Genomic DNA, 22,273 nt, shown 5'->3' on the forward strand with positions numbered 1-22,273 from the left:
CCAGAGGGGCTGGTGAGGGCTGAGCCGCGCCAGCTCCGTCGGCATCCCGCATGCCGGCGCCCGGCGGGGCGCAATTTGTGGGTATCGCTTCTCGGCCTTTTGGCTAAGATCAAGTGTAGTATCTGTTCTTATCAGTTTAATATCTGATACGTCCCCCATGGAGGGGACCACATATTAAACGGATTTTTGGAACAGGGAGCCGGAAGTGGGGCTTGCCCCGTCCGCTCCACGCATCGACCCGGTATTGCAGTGCTTCCGGGAATGGTGCACCTCTACTGCCCCCTGTTGTCGAAAGGCAGAACTGACTGACTGACTGACTGACTGAGTGAGTGAGTGAGTGAGTGAGTGAGTGACTAATAGACTGAGTGCTGTGAGGGGGGGGGCCCTGTCTGTGCGTGGCCCCCGTTTCCCGCCGTTTTTCTTTTTTTTTTTTTTTTTTTTTTTTTTTTTAAAGGAAGGTGACACACTGTTTGTGCGGTGGACAGCTGCGCTGAGGTAAGGCATGATGTCATCTTTGCCTTTTGAATTTCCCCTCATGTTTGTTAAAATGATTGCTGTCTTTTGAGAGGACAGGAGGACAGGGAGGAGTCGGGGCCCCGAGGACGGCGGCTGCGACGCCCCTGGGCATTCTACTCCGAGCGGGGGCGTCACGCAGGCCCGGCTAACGGCGACGGGCTTGGCGGCGGCCCCATATCGACTCGGGTCTCTCTTCATCCCGTATAAATCTTTCGCCTTTTACTAAAGATTTCCGTGGAGAGGGATAGCGATGAGTTCATGGTATTTTTGGAGGCTCTGCCCAAGCAGAGCTGCACTGCTGCTGTCAAAGGAAGACTGGGCCCGGCTTAGCGGCTGGCGTTAGGTGCCCGGTGGCGCGGCTGTGGTCTCCCTGGATCACGCGTGGACTCGCCGGGCGACACCTGCCAGAGGGGCTGGTGAGGGCTGAGCCGCGCCAGCTCCGTCGGCATCCCGCATGCCGGCGCCCGGCGGGGCGCAATTTGTGGGTATCGCTTCTCGGCCTTTTGGCTAAGATCAAGTGTAGTATCTGTTCTTATCAGTTTAATATCTGATACGTCCCCCATGGAGGGGACCACATATTAAACGGATTTTTGGAACAGGGAGCCGGAAGTGGGGCTTGCCCCGTCCGCTCCACGCATCGACCCGGTATTGCAGTGCTTCCGGGAATGGTGCACCTCTACTGCCCCCTGTTGTCGAAAGGCAGAACTGACTGACTGACTGACTGACTGACTGACTGACTGACTGACTGACTGACTGAGTGAGTGAGTGAGTGAGTGACTAATAGACTGAGTGCTGTGAGGGGGGGGGCCCTGTCTGTGCGTGGCCCCCGTTTCCCGCCGTTTTTCTTTTTTTTTTTTTTTTTTTTTTTTTTTTTAAAGGAAGGTGACACACTGTTTGTGCGGTGGACAGCTGCGCTGAGGTAAGGCATGATGTCATCTTTGCCTTTTGAATTTCCCCTCATGTTTGTTAAAATGATTGCTGTCTTTTGAGAGGACAGGAGGACAGGGAGGAGTCGGGGCCCCGAGGACGGCGGCTGCGACGCCCCTGGGCATTCTACTCCGAGCGGGGGCGTCACGCAGGCCCGGCTAACGGCGACGGGCTTGGCGGCGGCCCCATATCGACTCGGGTCTCTCTTCATCCCGTATAAATCTTTCGCCTTTTACTAAAGATTTCCGTGGAGAGGGATAGCGATGAGTTCATGGTATTTTTGGAGGCTCTGCCCAAGCAGAGCTGCACTGCTGCTGTCAAAGGAAGACTGGGCCCGGCTTAGCGGCTGGCGTTAGGTGCCCGGTGGCGCGGCTGTGGTCTCCCTGGATCACGCGTGGACTCGCCGGGCGACACCTGCCAGAGGGGCTGGTGAGGGCTGAGCCGCGCCAGCTCCGTCGGCATCCCGCATGCCGGCGCCCGGCGGGGCGCAATTTGTGGGTATCGCTTCTCGGCCTTTTGGCTAAGATCAAGTGTAGTATCTGTTCTTATCAGTTTAATATCTGATACGTCCCCCATGGAGGGGACCACATATTAAACGGATTTTTGGAACAGGGAGCCGGAAGTGGGGCTTGCCCCGTCCGCTCCACGCATCGACCCGGTATTGCAGTGCTTCCGGGAATGGTGCACCTCTACTGCCCCCTGTTGTCGAAAGGCAGAACTGACTGACTGACTGACTGACTGACTGAGTGAGTGAGTGAGTGAGTGAGTGAGTGAGTGACTAATAGACTGAGTGCTGTGAGGGGGGGGGCCCTGTCTGTGCGTGGCCCCCGTTTCCCGCCGTTTTTCTTTTTTTTTTTTTTTTTTAAAGGAAGGTGTCACACTGTTTGTGCGGTGGACAGCTGCGCTGAGGTAAGGCATGATGTCATCTTTGCCTTTTGAATTTCCCCTCATGTTTGTTAAAATGATTGCTGTCTTTTGAGAGGACAGGAGGACAGGGAGGAGTCGGGGCCCCGAGGACGGCGGCTGCGACGCCCCTGGGCATTCTACTCCGAGCGGGGGCGTCACGCAGGCCCGGCTAACGGCGACGGGCTTGGCGGCGGCCCCATATCGACTCGGGTCTCTCTTCATCCCGTATAAATCTTTCGCCTTTTACTAAAGATTTCCGTGGAGAGGGATAGCGATGAGTTCATGGTATTTTTGGAGGCTCTGCCCAAGCAGAGCTGCACTGCTGCTGTCAAAGGAAGACTGGGCCCGGCTTAGCGGCTGGCGTTAGGTGCCCGGTGGCGCGGCTGTGGTCTCCCTGGATCACGCGTGGACTCGCCGGGCGACACCTGCCAGAGGGGCTGGTGAGGGCTGAGCCGCGCCAGCTCCGTCGGCATCCCGCATGCCGGCGCCCGGCGGGGCGCAATTTGTGGGTATCGCTTCTCGGCCTTTTGGCTAAGATCAAGTGTAGTATCTGTTCTTATCAGTTTAATATCTGATACGTCCCCCATGGAGGGGACCACATATTAAACGGATTTTTGGAACAGGGAGCCGGAAGTGGGGCTTGCCCCGTCCGCTCCACGCATCGACCCGGTATTGCAGTGCTTCCGGGAATGGTGCACCTCTACTGCCCCCTGTTGTCGAAAGGCAGAACTGACTGACTGACTGACTGACTGACTGAGTGAGTGAGTGAGTGAGTGAGTGAGTGAGTGACTAATAGACTGAGTGCTGTGAGGGGGGGGGCCCTGTCTGTGCGTGGCCCCCGTTTCCCGCCGTTTTTCTTTTTTTTTTTTTTTTTTTAAAGGAAGGTGACACACTGTTTGTGCGGTGGACAGCTGCGCTGAGGTAAGGCATGATGTCATCTTTGCCTTTTGAATTTCCCCTCATGTTTGTTAAAATGATTGCTGTCTTTTGAGAGGACAGGAGGACAGGGAGGAGTCGGGGCCCCGAGGACGGCGGCTGCGACGCCCCTGGGCATTCTACTCCGAGCGGGGGCGTCACGCAGGCCCGGCTAACGGCGACGGGCTTGGCGGCGGCCCCATATCGACTCGGGTCTCTCTTCATCCCGTATAAATCTTTCGCCTTTTACTAAAGATTTCCGTGGAGAGGGATAGCGATGAGTTCATGGTATTTTTGGAGGCTCTGCCCAAGCAGAGCTGCACTGCTGCTGTCAAAGGAAGACTGGGCCCGGCTTAGCGGCTGGCGTTAGGTGCCCGGTGGCGCGGCTGTGGTCTCCCTGGATCACGCGTGGACTCGCCGGGCGACACCTGCCAGAGGGGCTGGTGAGGGCTGAGCCGCGCCAGCTCCGTCGGCATCCCGCATGCCGGCGCCCGGCGGGGCGCAATTTGTGGGTATCGCTTCTCGGCCTTTTGGCTAAGATCAAGTGTAGTATCTGTTCTTATCAGTTTAATATCTGATACGTCCCCCATGGAGGGGACCACATATTAAACGGATTTTTGGAACAGGGAGCCGGAAGTGGGGCTTGCCCCGTCCGCTCCACGCATCGACCCGGTATTGCAGTGCTTCCGGGAATGGTGCACCTCTACTGCCCCCTGTTGTCGAAAGGCAGAACTGACTGACTGACTGACTGACTGACTGAGTGAGTGAGTGAGTGAGTGAGTGAGTGAGTGACTAATAGACTGAGTGCTGTGAGGGGGGGGGCCCTGTCTGTGCGTGGCCCCCGTTTCCCGCCGTTTTTCTTTTTTTTTTTTTTTTTTAAAGGAAGGTGACACACTGTTTGTGCGGTGGACAGCTGCGCTGAGGTAAGGCATGATGTCATCTTTGCCTTTTGAATTTCCCCTCATGTTTGTTAAAATGATTGCTGTCTTTTGAGAGGACAGGAGGACAGGGAGGAGTCGGGGCCCCGAGGACGGCGGCTGCGACGCCCCTGGGCATTCTACTCCGAGCGGGGGCGTCACGCAGGCCCGGCTAACGGCGACGGGCTTGGCGGCGGCCCCATATCGACTCGGGTCTCTCTTCATCCCGTATAAATCTTTCGCCTTTTACTAAAGATTTCCGTGGAGAGGGATAGCGATGAGTTCATGGTATTTTTGGAGGCTCTGCCCAAGCAGAGCTGCACTGCTGCTGTCAAAGGAAGACTGGGCCCGGCTTAGCGGCTGGCGTTAGGTGCCCGGTGGCGCGGCTGTGGTCTCCCTGGATCACGCGTGGACTCGCCGGGCGACACCTGCCAGAGGGGCTGGTGAGGGCTGAGCCGCGCCAGCTCCGTCGGCATCCCGCATGCCGGCGCCCGGCGGGGCGCAATTTGTGGGTATCGCTTCTCGGCCTTTTGGCTAAGATCAAGTGTAGTATCTGTTCTTATCAGTTTAATATCTGATACGTCCCCCATGGAGGGGACCACATATTAAACGGATTTTTGGAACAGGGAGCCGGAAGTGGGGCTTGCCCCGTCCGCTCCACGCATCGACCCGGTATTGCAGTGCTTCCGGGAATGGTGCACCTCTACTGCCCCCTGTTGTCGAAAGGCAGAACTGACTGACTGACTGACTGAGTGAGTGAGTGAGTGAGTGAGTGAGTGAGTGACTAATAGACTGAGTGCTGTGAGGGGGGGGGCCCTGTCTGTGCGTGGCCCCCGTTTCCCGCCGTTTTTCTTTTTTTTTTTTTTTTTTTAAAGGAAGGTGACACACTGTTTGTGCGGTGGACAGCTGCGCTGAGGTAAGGCATGATGTCATCTTTGCCTTTTGAATTTCCCCTCATGTTTGTTAAAATGATTGCTGTCTTTTGAGAGGACAGGAGGACAGGGAGGAGTCGGGGCCCCGAGGACGGCGGCTGCGACGCCCCTGGGCATTCTACTCCGAGCGGGGGCGTCACGCAGGCCCGGCTAACGGCGACGGGCTTGGCGGCGGCCCCATATCGACTCGGGTCTCTCTTCATCCCGTATAAATCTTTCGCCTTTTACTAAAGATTTCCGTGGAGAGGGATAGCGATGAGTTCATGGTATTTTTGGAGGCTCTGCCCAAGCAGAGCTGCACTGCTGCTGTCAAAGGAAGACTGGGCCCGGCTTAGCGGCTGGCGTTAGGTGCCCGGTGGCGCGGCTGTGGTCTCCCTGGATCACGCGTGGACTCGCCGGGCGACACCTGCCAGAGGGGCTGGTGAGGGCTGAGCCGCGCCAGCTCCGTCGGCATCCCGCATGCCGGCGCCCGGCGGGGCGCAATTTGTGGGTATCGCTTCTCGGCCTTTTGGCTAAGATCAAGTGTAGTATCTGTTCTTATCAGTTTAATATCTGATACGTCCCCCATGGAGGGGACCACATATTAAACGGATTTTTGGAACAGGGAGCCGGAAGTGGGGCTTGCCCCGTCCGCTCCACGCATCGACCCGGTATTGCAGTGCTTCCGGGAATGGTGCACCTCTACTGCCCCCTGTTGTCGAAAGGCAGAACTGACTGACTGACTGACTGACTGACTGAGTGAGTGAGTGAGTGAGTGAGTGAGTGAGTGACTAATAGACTGAGTGCTGTGAGGGGGGGGGCCCTGTCTGTGCGTGGCCCCCGTTTCCCGCCGTTTTTCTTTTTTTTTTTTTTTTTTAAAGGAAGGTGACACACTGTTTGTGCGGTGGACAGCTGCGCTGAGGTAAGGCATGATGTCATCTTTGCCTTTTGAATTTCCCCTCATGTTTGTTAAAATGATTGCTGTCTTTTGAGAGGACAGGAGGACAGGGAGGAGTCGGGGCCCCGAGGACGGCGGCTGCGACGCCCCTGGGCATTCTACTCCGAGCGGGGGCGTCACGCAGGCCCGGCTAACGGCGACGGGCTTGGCGGCGGCCCCATATCGACTCGGGTCTCTCTTCATCCCGTATAAATCTTTCGCCTTTTACTAAAGATTTCCGTGGAGAGGGATAGCGATGAGTTCATGGTATTTTTGGAGGCTCTGCCCAAGCAGAGCTGCACTGCTGCTGTCAAAGGAAGACTGGGCCCGGCTTAGCGGCTGGCGTTAGGTGCCCGGTGGCGCGGCTGTGGTCTCCCTGGATCACGCGTGGACTCGCCGGGCGACACCTGCCAGAGGGGCTGGTGAGGGCTGAGCCGCGCCAGCTCCGTCGGCATCCCGCATGCCGGCGCCCGGCGGGGCGCAATTTGTGGGTATCGCTTCTCGGCCTTTTGGCTAAGATCAAGTGTAGTATCTGTTCTTATCAGTTTAATATCTGATACGTCCCCCATGGAGGGGACCACATATTAAACGGATTTTTGGAACAGGGAGCCGGAAGTGGGGCTTGCCCCGTCCGCTCCACGCATCGACCCGGTATTGCAGTGCTTCCGGGAATGGTGCACCTCTACTGCCCCCTGTTGTCGAAAGGCAGAACTGACTGACTGACTGACTGAGTGAGTGAGTGAGTGAGTGAGTGAGTGAGTGACTAATAGACTGAGTGCTGTGAGGGGGGGGGCCCTGTCTGTGCGTGGCCCCCGTTTCCCGCCGTTTTTCTTTTTTTTTTTTTTTTTTTAAAGGAAGGTGACACACTGTTTGTGCGGTGGACAGCTGCGCTGAGGTAAGGCATGATGTCATCTTTGCCTTTTGAATTTCCCCTCATGTTTGTTAAAATGATTGCTGTCTTTTGAGAGGACAGGAGGACAGGGAGGAGTCGGGGCCCCGAGGACGGCGGCTGCGACGCCCCTGGGCATTCTACTCCGAGCGGGGGCGTCACGCAGGCCCGGCTAACGGCGACGGGCTTGGCGGCGGCCCCATATCGACTCGGGTCTCTCTTCATCCCGTATAAATCTTTCGCCTTTTACTAAAGATTTCCGTGGAGAGGGATAGCGATGAGTTCATGGTATTTTTGGAGGCTCTGCCCAAGCAGAGCTGCACTGCTGCTGTCAAAGGAAGACTGGGCCCGGCTTAGCGGCTGGCGTTAGGTGCCCGGTGGCGCGGCTGTGGTCTCCCTGGATCACGCGTGGACTCGCCGGGCGACACCTGCCAGAGGGGCTGGTGAGGGCTGAGCCGCGCCAGCTCCGTCGGCATCCCGCATGCCGGCGCCCGGCGGGGCGCAATTTGTGGGTATCGCTTCTCGGCCTTTTGGCTAAGATCAAGTGCTTCTTTTTGGAGGGATTTTTATTGTCAGGTTTTTAGTGGAGGCAACAGCGAACCTAAGGCGTGCCCAGCAGGTGGCTTGACCGCCGCTGCCACGGGGCTAGCTGTTGTCTCCTTTTAGCGCTTTTTTTTTATTTTGGGTAGCCCTTGCAAGCCTAACGTGCAGGTTCGGGTGGCTTGACCGCCGTTCCCGCAGGGTGAGCTTGGGGTTTTATTTCCAGCTTTTTTTAGTTTAGGCACCCAGCTAGGACACGTCGACTCCCTGCCCGGCTCCCGAGGACTCTCTTCCCCACCATCGCCAGGATGTCCGGGAGCCCACACAGGACCGTCGTAGTCATCCGGCATACAGCAGCCTTCAAGTGGACCCACCAGGAGGAACCGGAGAGTTTCCCGGAGAGACTGGCCTTCATCCGGGAGGTGCTCTTCGGCCTCCTGGGACTCACTATGGAAGACATCATCTGTGTGCAGCGCAACCAGTCTTCAGCCTTCTTTTATGTGACTTGCACCACGGAAGAAGGCTACAAGAAGATGTTGGCTGCATGCAGCTGCTTGGAGAAAGAGCTTCGCCGGATGCACTACGACGTAGAGCCACTGTGGAAGCTGGATCGGAGAGTGATCACCGTCCACGTCCTGGACCCCTTCGTTCCAGCTGAAGCGGTGGCTGCCTTCCTGGGCAGGTTTGTCGACGTGGTCCCTGGGCACAGGGACGTGAGGGACCAGCTGGGTGTCTGGACTGGGCGCAGGCAGTTCCGGGTGTGCCTGCGCCCCGACGCTAGCTCCCCTGACGGGTATAGCCACCCACCTGCTCATTTTATGATAGGTCGTTGCAAGGGCTACCTTTTTTACTCCGGGCAACCCCCCTCCTGCCGCTTGTGCCACGGCCTGGGCCACACCGTGGACTCCTGTACCACCATGAAGTGCTGGAGATGCCTGGACGTCGGTCACCTGGCGAAGGACTGCAAGGGCCCCCTCCGGTGTAACCTGTGCAGAGGTGAGGACCATCTGGCTCGGAGCTGCCCTCAGCGCAAACCGTCCTGGGCCGATGCCGTTACCCGGGGCTCGGCTGTGGACGGGGCCCGACAGCAGGCACTGCCGGGCTGCGCTGAGATGCACGGGGGAGCCGAGAGGGGAGCTGAGAACACCGAGGATCAGCCCTTCGCCAGTGCCGATGTGGAGTCCACGGCCTCCAGCGCTTCTGTGGAGTCCCCAGGTAAGGGTCCATTGGCCGTGGCTGAAAAGCGCGCAACCTCTCCCTCCAGGTTTGTCCAAAGCAGGAGGAGGAAGAAGGCCCGGAGGAACGAGGACACTGCTTTAGGCCGAGAAGCGATTTCCCCTTTTGAACAGATGGACTTACTAAGTGTTTTGGTCTCCCCACTTGAGAGACGGTCTTATCCAGTGCAGCAGGACATGGCAAATGAACGTTCTTTTTTAGCCACTGTTGAGTCCGGGGGAGACCTTTGTTTTAATGGGGATATTTCTGAGGATGATAATGTTTTACCTTTTTAAAGATTTTAGGATTTCTGCTATATTTATGGATTTAATACTGTTTTAATGTGTGTTGTAATGTTTTGAGTAGTTTCATATTTTAAGATTTGTATGTTATAAGGTGTCTTGTATTATTATGGTAGTAATATGTTTTTGTTAATTATAGTGTTGGATTAAGTTTGTGGGTATAAATGGGTTTTGATATGTGCTATTTTGATTAGTATTGATGTGAGTTTGTTTTAGTATGTGGAAAATGTTCGGTTTTTATAGTCTTATGTGTTGTTCTTAGATTGTAAGCAGAAATGTTGAATAAAGATGAATTAAAAAAAAAAAATCTGTTCTTATCAGTTTAATATCTGATACGTCCCCCATGGAGGGGACCACATATTAAACGGATTTTTGGAACAGGGAGCCGGAAGTGGGGCTTGCCCCGTCCGCTCCACGCATCGACCCGGTATTGCAGTGCTTCCGGGAATGGTGCACCTCTACTGCCCCCTGTTGTCGAAAGGCAGAACTGACTGACTGACTGACTGACTGAGTGAGTGAGTGAGTGAGTGAGTGAGTGACTAATAGACTGAGTGCTGTGAGGGGGGGGGCCCTGTCTGTGCGTGGCCCCCGTTTCCCGCCGTTTTTCTTTTTTTTTTTTTTTTTTTTTTTTTTTTAAAGGAAGGTGACACACTGTTTGTGCGGTGGACAGCTGCGCTGAGGTAAGGCATGATGTCATCTTTGCCTTTTGAATTTCCCCTCATGTTTGTTAAAATGATTGCTGTCTTTTGAGAGGACAGGAGGACAGGGAGGAGTCGGGGCCCCGAGGACGGCGGCTGCGACGCCCCTGGGCATTCTACTCCGAGCGGGGGCGTCACGCAGGCCCGGCTAACGGCGACGGGCTTGGCGGCGGCCCCATATCGACTCGGGTCTCTCTTCATCCCGTATAAATCTTTCGCCTTTTACTAAAGATTTCCGTGGAGAGGGATAGCGATGAGTTCATGGTATTTTTGGAGGCTCTGCCCAAGCAGAGCTGCACTGCTGCTGTCAAAGGAAGACTGGGCCCGGCTTAGCGGCTGGCGTTAGGTGCCCGGTGGCGCGGCTGTGGTCTCCCTGGATCACGCGTGGACTCGCCGGGCGACACCTGCCAGAGGGGCTGGTGAGGGCTGAGCCGCGCCAGCTCCGTCGGCATCCCGCATGCCGGCGCCCGGCGGGGCGCAATTTGTGGGTATCGCTTCTCGGCCTTTTGGCTAAGATCAAGTGTAGTATCTGTTCTTATCAGTTTAATATCTGATACGTCCCCCATGGAGGGGACCACATATTAAACGGATTTTTGGAACAGGGAGCCGGAAGTGGGGCTTGCCCCGTCCGCTCCACGCATCGACCCGGTATTGCAGTGCTTCCGGGAATGGTGCACCTCTACTGCCCCCTGTTGTCGAAAGGCAGAACTGACTGACTGACTGACTGACTGACTGACTGAGTGAGTGAGTGAGTGAGTAACTAATAGACTGAGTGCTGTGAGGGGGGGGGGCCCTGTCTGTGCGTGGCCCCCGTTTCCCGCCGTTTTTTTTTTTTTTTTTTTTTTTTTTTTTTTTTTTAAAGGAAGGTGACACACTGTTTGTGCGGTGGACAGCTGCGCTGAGGTAAGGCATGATGTCATCTTTGCCTTTTGAATTTCCCCTCATGTTTCTTAAAATGATTGCTGTCTTTTGAGAGGACAGGAGGACAGGGAGGAGTCGGGGCCCCGAGGACGGCGGCTGCGACGCCCCTGGGCATTCTACTCCGAGCGGGGGCGTCACGCAGGCCCGGCTAACGGCGACGGGCTTGGCGGCGGCCCCATATCGACTCGGGTCTCTCTTCATCCCGTATAAATCTTTCGCCTTTTACTAAAGATTTCCGTGGAGAGGGATAGCGATGAGTTCATGGTATTTTTGGAGGCTCTGCCCAAGCAGAGCTGCACTGCTGCTGTCAAAGGAAGACTGGGCCCGGCTTAGCGGCTGGCGTTAGGTGCCCGGTGGCGCGGCTGTGGTCTCCCTGGATCACGCGTGGACTCGCCGGGCGACACCTGCCAGAGGGGCTGGTGAGGGCTGAGCCGCGCCAGCTCCGTCGGCATCCCGCATGCCGGCGCCCGGCGGGGCGCAATTTGTGGGTATCGCTTCTCGGCCTTTTGGCTAAGATCAAGTGTAGTATCTGTTCTTATCAGTTTAATATCTGATACGTCCCCCATGGAGGGGACCACATATTAAACGGATTTTTGGAACAGGGAGCCGGAAGTGGGGCTTGCCCCGTCCGCTCCACGCATCGACCCGGTATTGCAGTGCTTCCGGGAATGGTGCACCTCTACTGCCCCCTGTTGTCGAAAGGCAGAACTGACTGACTGACTGACTGACTGACTGACTGACTGACTGACTGACTGACTGAGTGAGTGAGTGAGTGAGTAACTAATAGACTGAGTGCTGTGAGGGGGGGGGGCCCTGTCTGTGCGTGGCCCCCGTTTCCTGCCGTTTTTCTTTTTTTTTTTTTTTTTTTTTTTTTTAAAGGAAGGTGACACACTGTTTGTGCGGTGGACAGCTGCGCTGAGGTAAGGCATGATGTCATCTTTGCCTTTTGAATTTCCCCTCATGTTTCTTAAAATGATTGCTGTCTTTTGAGAGGACAGGAGGACAGGGAGGAGTCGGGGCCCCGAGGACGGCGGCTGCGACGCCCCTGGGCATTCTACTCCGAGCGGGGGCGTCACGCAGGCCCGGCTAACGGCGACGGGCTTGGCGGCGGCCCCATATCGACTCGGGTCTCTCTTCATCCCGTATAAATCTTTCGCCTTTTACTAAAGATTTCCGTGGAGAGGGATAGCGATGAGTTCATGGTATTTTTGGAGGCTCTGCCCAAGCAGAGCTGCACTGCTGCTGTCAAAGGAAGACTGGGCCCGGCTTAGCGGCTGGCGTTAGGTGCCCGGTGGCGCGGCTGTGGTCTCCCTGGATCACGCGTGGACTCGCCGGGCGACACCTGCCAGAGGGGCTGGTGAGGGCTGAGCCGCGCCAGCTCCGTCGGCATCCCGCATGCCGGCGCCCGGCGGGGCGCAATTTGTGGGTATCGCTTCTCGGCCTTTTGGCTAAGATCAAGTGTAGTATCTGTTCTTATCAGTTTAATATCTGATACGTCCCCCATGGAGGGGACCACATATTAAACGGATTTTTGGAACAGGGAGCCGGAAGTGGGGCTTGCCCCGTCCGCTCCACGCATCGACCCGGTATTGCAGTGCTTCCGGGAATGGTGCACCTCTACTGCCCCCTGTTGTCGAAAGGCAGAACTGACTGACTGACTGACTGACTGACTGACTGACTGACTGACTGACTGAGTGAGTGAGTGAGTAACTAATAGACTGAGTGCTGTGAGGGGGGGGGGCCCTGTCTGTGCGTGGCCCCCGTTTCCCGCCGTTTTTCTTTTTTTTTTTTTTCTTTTTTTTTTTTTTTTTAAAGGAAGGTGACACACTGTTTGTGCGGTGGACAGCTGCGCTGAGGTAAGGCATGATGTCATCTTTGCCTTTTGAATTTCCCCTCATGTTTCTTAAAATGATTGCTGTCTTTTGAGAGGACAGGAGGACAGGGAGGAGTCGGGGCCCCGAGGACGGCGGCTGCGACGCCCCTGGGCATTCTACTCCGAGCGGGGGCGTCACGCAGGCCCGGCTAACGGCGACGGGCTTGGCGGCGGCCCCATATCGACTCGGGTCTCTCTTCATCCCGTATAAATCTTTCGCCTTTTACTAAAGATTTCCGTGGAGAGGGATAGCGATGAGTTCATGGTATTTTTGGAGGCTCTGCCCAAGCAGAGCTGCACTGCTGCTGTCAAAGGAAGACTGGGCCCGGCTTAGCGGCTGGCGTTAGGTGCCCGGTGGCGCGGCTGTGGTCTCCCTGGATCACGCGTGGACTCGCCGGGCGACACCTGCCAGAGGGGCTGGTGAGGGCTGAGCCGCGCCAGCTCCGTCGGCATCCCGCATGCCGGCGCCCGGCGGGGCGCAATTTGTGGGTATCGCTTCTCGGCCTTTTGGCTAAGATCAAGTGTAGTATCTGTTCTTATCAGTTTAATATCTGATACGTCCCCCATGGAGGGGACCACATATTAAACGGATTTTTGGAACAGGGAGCCGGAAGTGGGGCTTGCCCCGTCCGCTCCACGCATCGACCCGGTATTGCAGTGCTTCCGGGAATGGTGCACCTCTACTGCCCCCTGTTGTCGAAAGGCAGAACTGACTGACTGACTGACTGACTGACTGACTGACTGACTGACTGACTGAGTGAGTGAGTGAGTGAGTAACTAATAGACTGAGTGCTGTGAGGGGGGGGGGCCCTGTCTGTGCGTGGCCCCCGTTTCCCGCCGTTTTTTTTTTTTTTTTTTTTTTTTTTTTTTTTTTTAAAGGAAGGTGACACACTGTTTGTGCGGTGGACAGCTGCGCTGAGGTAAGGCATGATGTCATCTTTGCCTTTTGAATTTCCCCTCATGTTTCTTAAAATGATTGCTGTCTTTTGAGAGGACAGGAGGACAGGGAGGAGTCGGGGCCCCGAGGACGGCGGCTGCGACGCCCCTGGGCATTCTACTCCGAGCGGGGGCGTCACGCAGGCCCGGCTAACGGCGACGGGCTTGGCGGCGGCCCCATATCGACTCGGGTCTCTCTTCATCCCGTATAAATCTTTCGCCTTTTACTAAAGATTTCCGTGGAGAGGGATAGCGATGAGTTCATGGTATTTTTGGAGGCTCTGCCCAAGCAGAGCTGCACTGCTGCTGTCAAAGGAAGACTGGGCCCGGCTTAGCGGCTGGCGTTAGGTGCCCGGTGGCGCGGCTGTGGTCTCCCTGGATCACGCGTGGACTCGCCGGGCGACACCTGCCAGAGGGGCTGGTGAGGGCTGAGCCGCGCCAGCTCCGTCGGCATCCCGCATGCCGGCGCCCGGCGGGGCGCAATTTGTGGGTATCGCTTCTCGGCCTTTTGGCTAAGATCAAGTGTAGTATCTGTTCTTATCAGTTTAATATCTGATACGTCCCCCATGGAGGGGACCACATATTAAACGGATTTTTGGAACAGGGAGCCGGAAGTGGGGCTTGCCCCGTCCGCTCCACGCATCGACCCGGTATTGCAGTGCTTCCGGGAATGGTGCACCTCTACTGCCCCCTGTTGTCGAAAGGCAGAACTGACTGACTGACTGACTGACTGAGTGAGTGAGTAACTAATAGACTGAGTGCTGTGAGGGGGGGGGGCCCTGTCTGTGCGTGGCCCCCGTTTCCCGCCGTTTTTTTTTTTTTTTAAAGGAAGGTGACACACTGTTTGTGCGGTGGACAGCTGCGCTGAGGTAAGGCATGATGTCATCTTTGCCTTTTGAATTTCCCCTCATGTTTCTTAAAATGATTGCTGTCTTTTGAGAGGACAGGAGGACAGGGAGGAGTCGGGGCCCCGAGGACGGCGGCTGCGACGCCCCTGGGCATTCTACTCCGAGCGGGGGCGTCACGCAGGCCCGGCTAACGGCGACGGGCTTGGCGGCGGCCCCATATCGACTCGGGTCTCTCTTCATCCCGTATAAATCTTTCGCCTTTTACTAAAGATTTCCGTGGAGAGGGATAGCGATGAGTTCATGGTATTTTTGGAGGCTCTGCCCAAGCAGAGCTGCACTGCTGCTGTCAAAGGAAGACTGGGCCCGGCTTAGCGGCTGGCGTTAGGTGCCCGGTGGCGCGGCTGTGGTCTCCCTGGATCACGCGTGGACTCGCCGGGCGACACCTGCCAGAGGGGCTGGTGAGGGCTGAGCCGCGCCAGCTCCGTCGGCATCCCGCATGCCGGCGCCCGGCGGGGCGCAATTTGTGGGTATCGCTTCTCGGCCTTTTGGCTAAGATCAAGTGGATTTTACGCTCTTTTTATCGCTTTTAACGGACTGCGTCGGGTTTTTTAGAGGAAGGCACGGCAAACCTAATGCGTGACCAGTAGGTGGCTTGACCGCCGCTGCCACGGGGCGACCCGTGCCTTCCTTTTAGCCTTTTATCCCTGCTTTTATTTTCGTTTTTATTAGGCTGGGGATCCCGCAGTGGCTGGTGGCCTGTCCGCCGCCCTGCCGGGTGAACTGGTGTTTTTATTTTTTAGTTGCTTTTATAGTTTAGCATTCCTCGGCTCATCCCGGATTGGCGGACGGCGGCCGGACCACGGCGGACGTCGGGACCACGGCGGCAGGAGGACTCTGCTCCAGGAACGACGTCGGTGGACCATCCCGGATGTCTGCGAGGAAGCCCTTCAGCGGGCCGTGGCTGGTAGCAGGCGGTGGCCTGCGTAATACCGCCCGGTTCTGCTGGAGGGCCGAAGGGGAGGTAGGTACCTTCCCCGACCGCCTGGCCTTCATCCGGGAGGTGGCCTTCGGGGAGCTGGGCCTGCGCATGGAGGACATCCTGTGTGTGCAGCGGAATGGACCTTTCCAGTTCTTCGAGGTCACCCTGTCCACCGACGAGAGTTACACCAAGGTCCTGGAGCGGAGCAAGGAGAGGGCCCAGCACCCTCTCCTGGGACGATACACCGTTGAGCCGCTGTGGTGGCCCGACAAGCGGGTAATTACGGTACATTGTTTTAACCCGCATGTGTCCGGCGAAGCCGTCCGCCAGTTCTTGAACAAGTATGTGGACCTCCTTCCTGGCCACAAGGACATCCGGGATGAGCTGGGGATCTGGACTGGTCGACGCCAGTTCCAGGCCCGCCTGCGCCCGGACGCTAATGGGGCGGGCGGTTTTAGTCATCCCCCAGCCTATTTTAATCTACAGGGCAATAAGGCTTACTTGTTTTATTCCGGACAGCCTCCCTTCTGCCGACAGTGTCACACCTTTGGACATACTCTGGAGGGATGCGCCAACCTGCGCTGCCGCAACTGCCTGGAGCCGGGGCACATGGCCAGGGACTGCAAGGGCCCCCGTCGCTGCATCCACTGCAACGGTGAGGACCATCTGGCTCGTTCCTGCCCCCAACGGAAAACGTCATACGCCGACGCTCTGTTAGGCAGCAGAGCTGTCGGCAAGGAGAGTGGTGGGGGAGCGCAAGCCCCCACGTCCGGGCAGGAACAGTCGGCGGCGGGGGCAGGAGGAGATGCCCTGGCCGAGGTGGAGGAGGCCCCAGCGACAGCGACTGCAATGCAGGAGGGGTCTCCAGTCCTGGCTCCAGGTGTCAGCAGCAGGAGGAGAAAGAGCGGCGCATCCCCCCGGAGGAGGAAGAAGAGCAGAAGGGAGGCACAACCCGACGCATCCAGCCCTCCGGCTGCCACCTTGCCAGCAGTGGCGGCCGGGGACCAAGGCCGAGAGAGTCCCCCCTCCCCGACATTGGGGGCCCCCCATCTGGTGTGGGACTTGGGACAGTCCCCTGCGCCCCCCCAGGAGTACAGCAGTGTGCAGGACAAAGCAAATGAACAGGAGTACCTGGGGGGGCTGGAACTGGGGGGCCTTTTGGGTTTGACTGAGGAGGGGGGGCAGTAATGCGGTATTGTTTTTAATGGCTGGCTTTTATTATTTTAGTGTGTTGTTTGTAATTGTATTTTACCTTTTTAACATTTCATGGCCAATTTTAATATTGTCACCTTGAATGTCAGGGGTTTGAGGAACGTTTTAAAGCGCACATCTGTTTTTAATCAGCTGGCATCTTCTCCCTTCAGCATTTGTTTTCTGCAGGAAGTCCACCTCCGGGACCAGCGGGACGAGGCTCTCTTTTCACGACAATGGAAGAGGGGTAGATCCTACTGGAGCGTAGGTGGTGTCCACTCCTCAGGCGTCGGGATCCTTTTTGGCGACCGCGCCTTTGAAGAAGTAAGATCGTTTACCGTTCTTCAAGGTAGGGTTTTGGGGGTGGACGCCACATGGAGGGGACAGCGCCTCCGGGCCATATGTGTCTACGCTCCAGTGGAGGCCTCGTCCCGTATAACTCTCTTTGAAGAGTTGTCCCCGTTCTGTGTCACAGATCGACACTTGATTTTAGGAGGGGACTTTAACATCTCGTTGGAGGGTAGACAGGATGTCAGCTCTGGGCACTTTCGCCATTTTATTCGTTCCTTTAAACTTGTTGATGGTTTTAAGATATGCAACCCCAGCATGCCGGGCTTCACCTGGCACAATAGTCGCGGAGCCAGCAGTCGCATCGACTATATTTTAGCCTCACCCCCCGTTGTTTTTAAAAAGGTGTCCCTCTCCCCACAGTGGCCCACTGACCACTTGGCAGTGGAGGCCACTGTTTCCATAGACGCCCCTGAATATGGGGGTGGCTATTGGAAAATGAACCTGCAGATCCTGGAGGAGAGCGATTTTAGACACCTTTTTTTAGATCACTTCTCCGAGTGGCAGAAGGACAAGCCTACCTTCCCCTCCGTGGCCGAATGGTGGGAGAGTGTGAAGGACAGGATCCGAACCTTCTCCATGCAGTACAGCAAGCAGCGCAGGATGGAGAAGAAATTCTCCATTCTGCAGCTGGAGAGAAGGTTGCGGGATGAATACGCCGCTCACAACAGCGGGGGCACCATCGACCACGAGCGACTGCTTGATATAAAGGGTGAGCTGAGGCGCCTGCATGCACAGGCTGCCTCGGCTCAAATGCTCCGCGACAGAATGTTCTTTTTGGAAAACAATGAAAAGTGCAATACTCATTTTTTCCAGAGAGCCAGGGAAGCCCGGGAGGAGAAGACCTTCGACTCTCTCCGGGCCTTAAACGGCGAAACGGTAACAATAACATCAGACATGCTGGAGGTTGCTAAATTGTTTTATCACAATCTTTTTAAGGTTAGGGATACGGACCCGGTTGCAGGGGAGCGGTTCCTAGACAACATCTCACCTTGCCTTCCCAGTGACATTCGTGACGGCTTAGAAGCCCCCATCACCTTGGCCGAGCTGACCGCAGTGCTTGGCAAGATGAACCGCCGCAAGGTACCGGGCCTTGATGGGCTCCCGGTGGAATTTTATTCCACTTTTTGGGATGTCCTCGGGCCGGAATTACTGCAGGTTGTAGAGGACGTTCAGCGCCGGGGTTTGCTCACTAGGAGCATGAGGTCAGGGGTTCTTTCTTTGTTGCACAAGAAGGGTGATCGTGCCGACCTTGGCAACTGGAGGCCCCTGACCATGCTTTGTGTAGACACAAAGCTCATCGCAAAGACCCTTACAGAACGCCTGAAGAAGGCCATGGCTCATCTGGTTCACAGCGATCAGACGTGTGGAGTACCGGGTCGATCGGCGACGTGGAACCTCCATCTCATCCGCGACGCCATCGCCTGGGTGGAGGACAGGAACCTCCCTCTCCTGCTGGTCAGCTTGGACCAGGAGAAAGCCTTCGACCGGGTAGATCACCGCTTCCTGTTTCAAGTATTGGGTAAGTTTGGCTTTGGACCCAATTACCTGGGGTGGTTACACACTTTGTATAACGAAGTTGGGAGCCATGTTGTTATCAATGGCTTCCTGAGTGACTTGGTGCCCCAGCTGAGTGGAGTGAGGCAGGGATGTCCCCTCTCCCCCCTCCTCTACGCGCTCTATATAGAGCCACTGGCGTGCGCCATTCGCGCCCACCCCGGGGTCGATGGCCTTCTTATCCCAGGAAGTCGGGGGAAAACTGTTAAACTGACCCAGTACGCAGACGACACCACCCTTTTCGTCTGCTCGGATCAGTCTCTCGGTCATGCCATGAGCCTTGTTCATGCGTTCGGTAGGGCCTCCGGCGCGACGCTCAACCTCAGTAAGTCGGTGGCCAAGTATTTCGGCAGCTGGAAGGCGAGGGAGGGCGTCGCAGGGGGTCTCACCCTCTGTGACGGACCTCTCAAAGTGTTGGGGGTCAACTTCCTTTCGGATGGTGCCGCCCGTTTGAACTGGGAGGAGCGGTTGGCGATCGCCAGGCGGAAGATCGGACTGTGGAAGTCCAGGTCCCTGTCCTTCCAAGGTAAGGTCTTAGCCTTAAAAGTGGATATTCTTCCCACCCTGCTCTACCTTGCACATGTGTACCCTTTGCCCCGCTTCATGCGCAGAGGCCTGACGAGAGACGTTTTCAACCTCGTCTGGGGGGGCAGGTACGAGTACGTGCGTAGGGAAGTGATGTATCTCGGAAAGGACAGTGGGGGGAGGGATGTTATTGACTTTCCTCTCAAGCTTGACTGCCTGTTCTTCTCGCAGCTCTGCACGCGCCTGGCAGCTCCCCTCGAGCACCCCCATCAGCACTTTGTGCGTCTGTGGCTGGCTCTCCCCATGAGACGCCTGGTGGCGTCGTGGACCAACCTCGGCCCCAAGGCTGAGACCCTGCCGGCCCACTACAGCCACGCTGTCAAGTGGAGTAAGTTTATTCCGGCAGGTGTCAAGACAGAGGCCTTGACCAAGCATAGAGCGCTTTATAGGGCTTTGCTTGGTCATAGGGGGACTCGGGCCATGCTGGGCCTGGAGGAAGGCACATGGGCGAGAATCCAGCCTAAGGGTTTGGATCACAGGCTGCAGGACCTGAACTGGCAGTGCCTTCATGGTAAGCTGCCAGTCAGGGACGTCTTACATAGGCATAAGCTGACCAGACACCCCCGCTGCCCCAGGCCCGAGTGCAGCGAGGATGAGACCATCAGGCACGTGTTTTGGGACTGTGGGCATGCACAGAGAGTTTGGGGGTTGGTAGCGGGCCTGTGTGGACGTGTGGACCCGCAGCCCGGTCTGACCTACGACAAGGTGTTGAAGGGGTGGGACCCCAAGCTCCATAACCCCTTCGGCCCCTGGATGTGGCTGCTGGTCAGCATTACCAAGCGAGAGCTGTGGAATGCCAGGACCGCGCTCATCCGCAGAGGGGTTCATCTGGAGGCACAAGGGGTGTTCCGTAAAATCCGGGCCGACTTGGGTTTCAGGATGGAGACTGACGTCATCCAGCGGGGCTACCACGAGGCCAAGGAGAGGTGGAAGGGCCTCTTTTGGCTTTAGCCCCGTTTCGTTTAGGTGGTGACGCTCCATTCTACAGGGTGGACATGACGCACCTTTCTGGAGCACACAGAAGGTACTTTGGGTTTTAGGTGAGTGTGCTTTGTTTTTTTTGTGCGTGTGTTGTATTTTAAATACTTTTTTAATAATTGCATGTACAGAATTTATTGTGCACTACTGGTTGATCACTTTTAGCACGTATTTATTAATATTAACATTATCTATTAACATTTTAATCTATTTGGTGTGCTTTGTTTCTGTGATTAACCGTATTTTATGCCCGAAGTCTCAGATTTTATGTGTGTGGATGGTGTATAACCCTGTTTTAACCCGACCCTTGTGTTTGAAATTTGTGGTCTGTGGGTCTGTTCCTCTTTTAAGGTTTTAACTTTTTAATGGCTTGCATTTGAGGTGACATTTTATTTGTAGAAATGGCCAGATGAATGTAATTAAAGGGTAAATGTGTGTAATTTTAATTGTTGATTTTATTACTGTTTTGATTATTTTATGGTATATAGTTCTGCATAATTTGTTTGTTTAATACTGTTTTAATATGTCTTATTATTATGATTCTATTGAATTGCCATTGATGTGTATTATGTTAAAAATTTCAACCTTTTACATTGTTGTAATATTTGTTTATGATGTATGCTGGAAAGGTTGTTTTAATATGCATGGATGACGATGCCAATTTTAAAAGTGTAGGTTTGATGTTTATATGTTTTGATCAGGTTGTGTTGATTTAAATGATGTGCAGAACTGTTTAATAAAGTATGGAAAAAAAAAAAAAAAATCTGTTCTTATCAGTTTAATATCTGATACGTCCCCCATGGAGGGGACCACATATTAAACGGATTTTTGGAACAGGGAGCCGGAAGTGGGGCTTGCCCCGTCCGCTCCACGCATCGACCCGGTATTGCAGTGCTTCCGGGAATGGTGCACCTCTACTGCCCCCTGTTGTCGAAAGGCAGAACTGACTGACTGACTGACTGACTGACTGACTGAGTGAGTGAGTGAGTGAGTAACTAATAGACTGAGTGCTGTGAGGGGGGGGGGCCCTGTCTGTGCGTGGCCCCCGTTTCCCGCCGTTTTTCTTTTTTTTTTTTTTTTTTTTTTTTTTTTAAAGGAAGGTGACACACTGTTTGTGCGGTGGACAGCTGCGCTGAGGTAAGGCATGATGTCATCTTTGCCTTTTGAATTTCCCCTCATGTTTCTTAAAATGATTGCTGTCTTTTGAGAGGACAGGAGGACAGGGAGGAGTCGGGGCCCCGAGGACGGCGGCTGCGACGCCCCTGGGCATTCTACTCCGAGCGGGGGCGTCACGCAGGCCCGGCTAACGGCGACGGGCTTGGCGGCGGCCCCATATCGACTCGGGTCTCTCTTCATCCCGTATAAATCTTTCGCCTTTTACTAAAGATTTCCGTGGAGAGGGATAGCGATGAGTTCATGGTATTTTTGGAGGCTCTGCCCAAGCAGAGCTGCACTGCTGCTGTCAAAGGAAGACTGGGCCCGGCTTAGCGGCTGGCGTTAGGTGCCCGGTGGCGCGGCTGTGGTCTCCCTGGATCACGCGTGGACTCGCCGGGCGACACCTGCCAGAGGGGCTGGTGAGGGCTGAGCCGCGCCAGCTCCGTCGGCATCCCGCATGCCGGCGCCCGGCGGGGCGCAATTTGTGGGTATCGCTTCTCGGCCTTTTGGCTAAGATCAAGTGTAGTATCTGTTCTTATCAGTTTAATATCTGATACGTCCCCCATGGAGGGGACCACATATTAAACGGATTTTTGGAACAGGGAGCCGGAAGTGGGGCTTGCCCCGTCCGCTCCACGCATCGACCCGGTATTGCAGTGCTTCCGGGAATGGTGCACCTCTACTGCCCCCTGTTGTCGAAAGGCAGAACTGACTGACTGACTGACTGACTGACTGACTGACTGAGTGAGTGAGTGAGTGAGTAACTAATAGACTGAGTGCTGTGAGGGGGGGGGGCCCTGTCTGTGCGTGGCCCCCGTTTCCCGCCGTTTTTCTTTTTTTTTTTTTTTTTTTTTTTTTTTTTAAAGGAAGGTGACACACTGTTTGTGCGGTGGACAGCTGCGCTGAGGTAAGGCATGATGTCATCTTTGCCTTTTGAATTTCCCCTCATGTTTCTTAAAATGATTGCTGTCTTTTGAGAGGACAGGAGGACAGGGAGGAGTCGGGGCCCCGAGGACGGCGGCTGCGACGCCCCTGGGCATTCTACTCCGAGCGGGGGCGTCACGCAGGCCCGGCTAACGGCGACGGGCTTGGCGGCGGCCCCATATCGACTCGGGTCTCTCTTCATCCCGTATAAATCTTTCGCCTTTTACTAAAGATTTCCGTGGAGAGGGATAGCGATGAGTTCATGGTATTTTTGGAGGCTCTGCCCAAGCAGAGCTGCACTGCTG

The 22,273-nt window shown here is 55.6% G+C and overlaps 31 non-coding genes and 1 pseudogene across 31 annotated transcripts; all 32 read left to right on the forward strand.

The window, feature by feature from the left end:
- Nucleotides 1-83: 83 nt before the first annotated feature.
- Nucleotides 84-275, forward strand: LOC140584056 (U2 spliceosomal RNA). The gene has a single exon (XR_011986092.1). It is a non-coding gene; the product is annotated as a U2 spliceosomal RNA (small nuclear RNA).
- Nucleotides 276-694: 419 nt separating this feature from the next.
- Nucleotides 695-808, forward strand: LOC140584917 (U5 spliceosomal RNA). The gene has a single exon (XR_011986879.1). It is a non-coding gene; the product is annotated as a U5 spliceosomal RNA (small nuclear RNA).
- Nucleotides 809-1,003: 195 nt separating this feature from the next.
- On the forward strand, nucleotides 1,004-1,195 carry LOC140584057 (U2 spliceosomal RNA). Its single transcript, XR_011986093.1, has one exon. It is a non-coding gene; the product is annotated as a U2 spliceosomal RNA (small nuclear RNA).
- Nucleotides 1,196-1,634: 439 nt separating this feature from the next.
- LOC140584919 (U5 spliceosomal RNA) lies at nucleotides 1,635-1,748 on the forward strand. Its single transcript, XR_011986881.1, has one exon. It is a non-coding gene; the product is annotated as a U5 spliceosomal RNA (small nuclear RNA).
- A 195-nt stretch (nucleotides 1,749-1,943) lies between these two features.
- On the forward strand, nucleotides 1,944-2,135 carry LOC140584058 (U2 spliceosomal RNA). Its single transcript, XR_011986094.1, has one exon. It is a non-coding gene; the product is annotated as a U2 spliceosomal RNA (small nuclear RNA).
- A 416-nt stretch (nucleotides 2,136-2,551) lies between these two features.
- LOC140584920 (U5 spliceosomal RNA) lies at nucleotides 2,552-2,665 on the forward strand. The gene has a single exon (XR_011986882.1). It is a non-coding gene; the product is annotated as a U5 spliceosomal RNA (small nuclear RNA).
- Nucleotides 2,666-2,860: 195 nt separating this feature from the next.
- On the forward strand, nucleotides 2,861-3,052 carry LOC140584059 (U2 spliceosomal RNA). Its single transcript, XR_011986095.1, has one exon. It is a non-coding gene; the product is annotated as a U2 spliceosomal RNA (small nuclear RNA).
- A 417-nt stretch (nucleotides 3,053-3,469) lies between these two features.
- Nucleotides 3,470-3,583, forward strand: LOC140584921 (U5 spliceosomal RNA). The gene has a single exon (XR_011986883.1). It is a non-coding gene; the product is annotated as a U5 spliceosomal RNA (small nuclear RNA).
- A 195-nt stretch (nucleotides 3,584-3,778) lies between these two features.
- On the forward strand, nucleotides 3,779-3,970 carry LOC140584060 (U2 spliceosomal RNA). Its single transcript, XR_011986096.1, has one exon. It is a non-coding gene; the product is annotated as a U2 spliceosomal RNA (small nuclear RNA).
- A 416-nt stretch (nucleotides 3,971-4,386) lies between these two features.
- Nucleotides 4,387-4,500, forward strand: LOC140584922 (U5 spliceosomal RNA). Its single transcript, XR_011986884.1, has one exon. It is a non-coding gene; the product is annotated as a U5 spliceosomal RNA (small nuclear RNA).
- Nucleotides 4,501-4,695: 195 nt separating this feature from the next.
- On the forward strand, nucleotides 4,696-4,887 carry LOC140584061 (U2 spliceosomal RNA). The gene has a single exon (XR_011986097.1). It is a non-coding gene; the product is annotated as a U2 spliceosomal RNA (small nuclear RNA).
- Nucleotides 4,888-5,296: 409 nt separating this feature from the next.
- On the forward strand, nucleotides 5,297-5,410 carry LOC140584923 (U5 spliceosomal RNA). Its single transcript, XR_011986885.1, has one exon. It is a non-coding gene; the product is annotated as a U5 spliceosomal RNA (small nuclear RNA).
- A 195-nt stretch (nucleotides 5,411-5,605) lies between these two features.
- LOC140584062 (U2 spliceosomal RNA) lies at nucleotides 5,606-5,797 on the forward strand. The gene has a single exon (XR_011986098.1). It is a non-coding gene; the product is annotated as a U2 spliceosomal RNA (small nuclear RNA).
- Nucleotides 5,798-6,213: 416 nt separating this feature from the next.
- On the forward strand, nucleotides 6,214-6,327 carry LOC140584924 (U5 spliceosomal RNA). Its single transcript, XR_011986886.1, has one exon. It is a non-coding gene; the product is annotated as a U5 spliceosomal RNA (small nuclear RNA).
- A 195-nt stretch (nucleotides 6,328-6,522) lies between these two features.
- LOC140584064 (U2 spliceosomal RNA) lies at nucleotides 6,523-6,714 on the forward strand. Its single transcript, XR_011986100.1, has one exon. It is a non-coding gene; the product is annotated as a U2 spliceosomal RNA (small nuclear RNA).
- A 409-nt stretch (nucleotides 6,715-7,123) lies between these two features.
- On the forward strand, nucleotides 7,124-7,237 carry LOC140584925 (U5 spliceosomal RNA). Its single transcript, XR_011986887.1, has one exon. It is a non-coding gene; the product is annotated as a U5 spliceosomal RNA (small nuclear RNA).
- A 2,026-nt stretch (nucleotides 7,238-9,263) lies between these two features.
- Nucleotides 9,264-9,436, forward strand: LOC140584202 (U2 spliceosomal RNA; annotated as a pseudogene).
- A 418-nt stretch (nucleotides 9,437-9,854) lies between these two features.
- LOC140584926 (U5 spliceosomal RNA) lies at nucleotides 9,855-9,968 on the forward strand. Its single transcript, XR_011986888.1, has one exon. It is a non-coding gene; the product is annotated as a U5 spliceosomal RNA (small nuclear RNA).
- Nucleotides 9,969-10,163: 195 nt separating this feature from the next.
- Nucleotides 10,164-10,355, forward strand: LOC140584065 (U2 spliceosomal RNA). The gene has a single exon (XR_011986101.1). It is a non-coding gene; the product is annotated as a U2 spliceosomal RNA (small nuclear RNA).
- A 420-nt stretch (nucleotides 10,356-10,775) lies between these two features.
- On the forward strand, nucleotides 10,776-10,889 carry LOC140584927 (U5 spliceosomal RNA). Its single transcript, XR_011986889.1, has one exon. It is a non-coding gene; the product is annotated as a U5 spliceosomal RNA (small nuclear RNA).
- Nucleotides 10,890-11,084: 195 nt separating this feature from the next.
- LOC140584066 (U2 spliceosomal RNA) lies at nucleotides 11,085-11,276 on the forward strand. Its single transcript, XR_011986102.1, has one exon. It is a non-coding gene; the product is annotated as a U2 spliceosomal RNA (small nuclear RNA).
- A 437-nt stretch (nucleotides 11,277-11,713) lies between these two features.
- Nucleotides 11,714-11,827, forward strand: LOC140584928 (U5 spliceosomal RNA). Its single transcript, XR_011986890.1, has one exon. It is a non-coding gene; the product is annotated as a U5 spliceosomal RNA (small nuclear RNA).
- A 195-nt stretch (nucleotides 11,828-12,022) lies between these two features.
- LOC140584067 (U2 spliceosomal RNA) lies at nucleotides 12,023-12,214 on the forward strand. The gene has a single exon (XR_011986103.1). It is a non-coding gene; the product is annotated as a U2 spliceosomal RNA (small nuclear RNA).
- A 435-nt stretch (nucleotides 12,215-12,649) lies between these two features.
- On the forward strand, nucleotides 12,650-12,763 carry LOC140584930 (U5 spliceosomal RNA). Its single transcript, XR_011986892.1, has one exon. It is a non-coding gene; the product is annotated as a U5 spliceosomal RNA (small nuclear RNA).
- A 195-nt stretch (nucleotides 12,764-12,958) lies between these two features.
- Nucleotides 12,959-13,150, forward strand: LOC140584068 (U2 spliceosomal RNA). Its single transcript, XR_011986104.1, has one exon. It is a non-coding gene; the product is annotated as a U2 spliceosomal RNA (small nuclear RNA).
- A 436-nt stretch (nucleotides 13,151-13,586) lies between these two features.
- LOC140584931 (U5 spliceosomal RNA) lies at nucleotides 13,587-13,700 on the forward strand. The gene has a single exon (XR_011986893.1). It is a non-coding gene; the product is annotated as a U5 spliceosomal RNA (small nuclear RNA).
- A 195-nt stretch (nucleotides 13,701-13,895) lies between these two features.
- On the forward strand, nucleotides 13,896-14,087 carry LOC140584069 (U2 spliceosomal RNA). The gene has a single exon (XR_011986105.1). It is a non-coding gene; the product is annotated as a U2 spliceosomal RNA (small nuclear RNA).
- Nucleotides 14,088-14,471: 384 nt separating this feature from the next.
- Nucleotides 14,472-14,585, forward strand: LOC140584932 (U5 spliceosomal RNA). The gene has a single exon (XR_011986894.1). It is a non-coding gene; the product is annotated as a U5 spliceosomal RNA (small nuclear RNA).
- Nucleotides 14,586-20,614: 6,029 nt separating this feature from the next.
- LOC140584124 (U2 spliceosomal RNA) lies at nucleotides 20,615-20,806 on the forward strand. Its single transcript, XR_011986155.1, has one exon. It is a non-coding gene; the product is annotated as a U2 spliceosomal RNA (small nuclear RNA).
- A 419-nt stretch (nucleotides 20,807-21,225) lies between these two features.
- LOC140584933 (U5 spliceosomal RNA) lies at nucleotides 21,226-21,339 on the forward strand. Its single transcript, XR_011986895.1, has one exon. It is a non-coding gene; the product is annotated as a U5 spliceosomal RNA (small nuclear RNA).
- Nucleotides 21,340-21,534: 195 nt separating this feature from the next.
- Nucleotides 21,535-21,726, forward strand: LOC140584070 (U2 spliceosomal RNA). Its single transcript, XR_011986106.1, has one exon. It is a non-coding gene; the product is annotated as a U2 spliceosomal RNA (small nuclear RNA).
- A 424-nt stretch (nucleotides 21,727-22,150) lies between these two features.
- On the forward strand, nucleotides 22,151-22,264 carry LOC140584934 (U5 spliceosomal RNA). The gene has a single exon (XR_011986896.1). It is a non-coding gene; the product is annotated as a U5 spliceosomal RNA (small nuclear RNA).
- The last annotated feature ends 9 nt before the right edge of the window (nucleotides 22,265-22,273 follow it).

This window comes from Paramormyrops kingsleyae, unplaced genomic scaffold (genome assembly GCF_048594095.1).
Source record: "Paramormyrops kingsleyae isolate MSU_618 unplaced genomic scaffold, PKINGS_0.4 ups31, whole genome shotgun sequence".
In the NCBI taxonomy this organism is placed as follows: domain Eukaryota; kingdom Metazoa; phylum Chordata; class Actinopteri; order Osteoglossiformes; family Mormyridae; genus Paramormyrops; species Paramormyrops kingsleyae.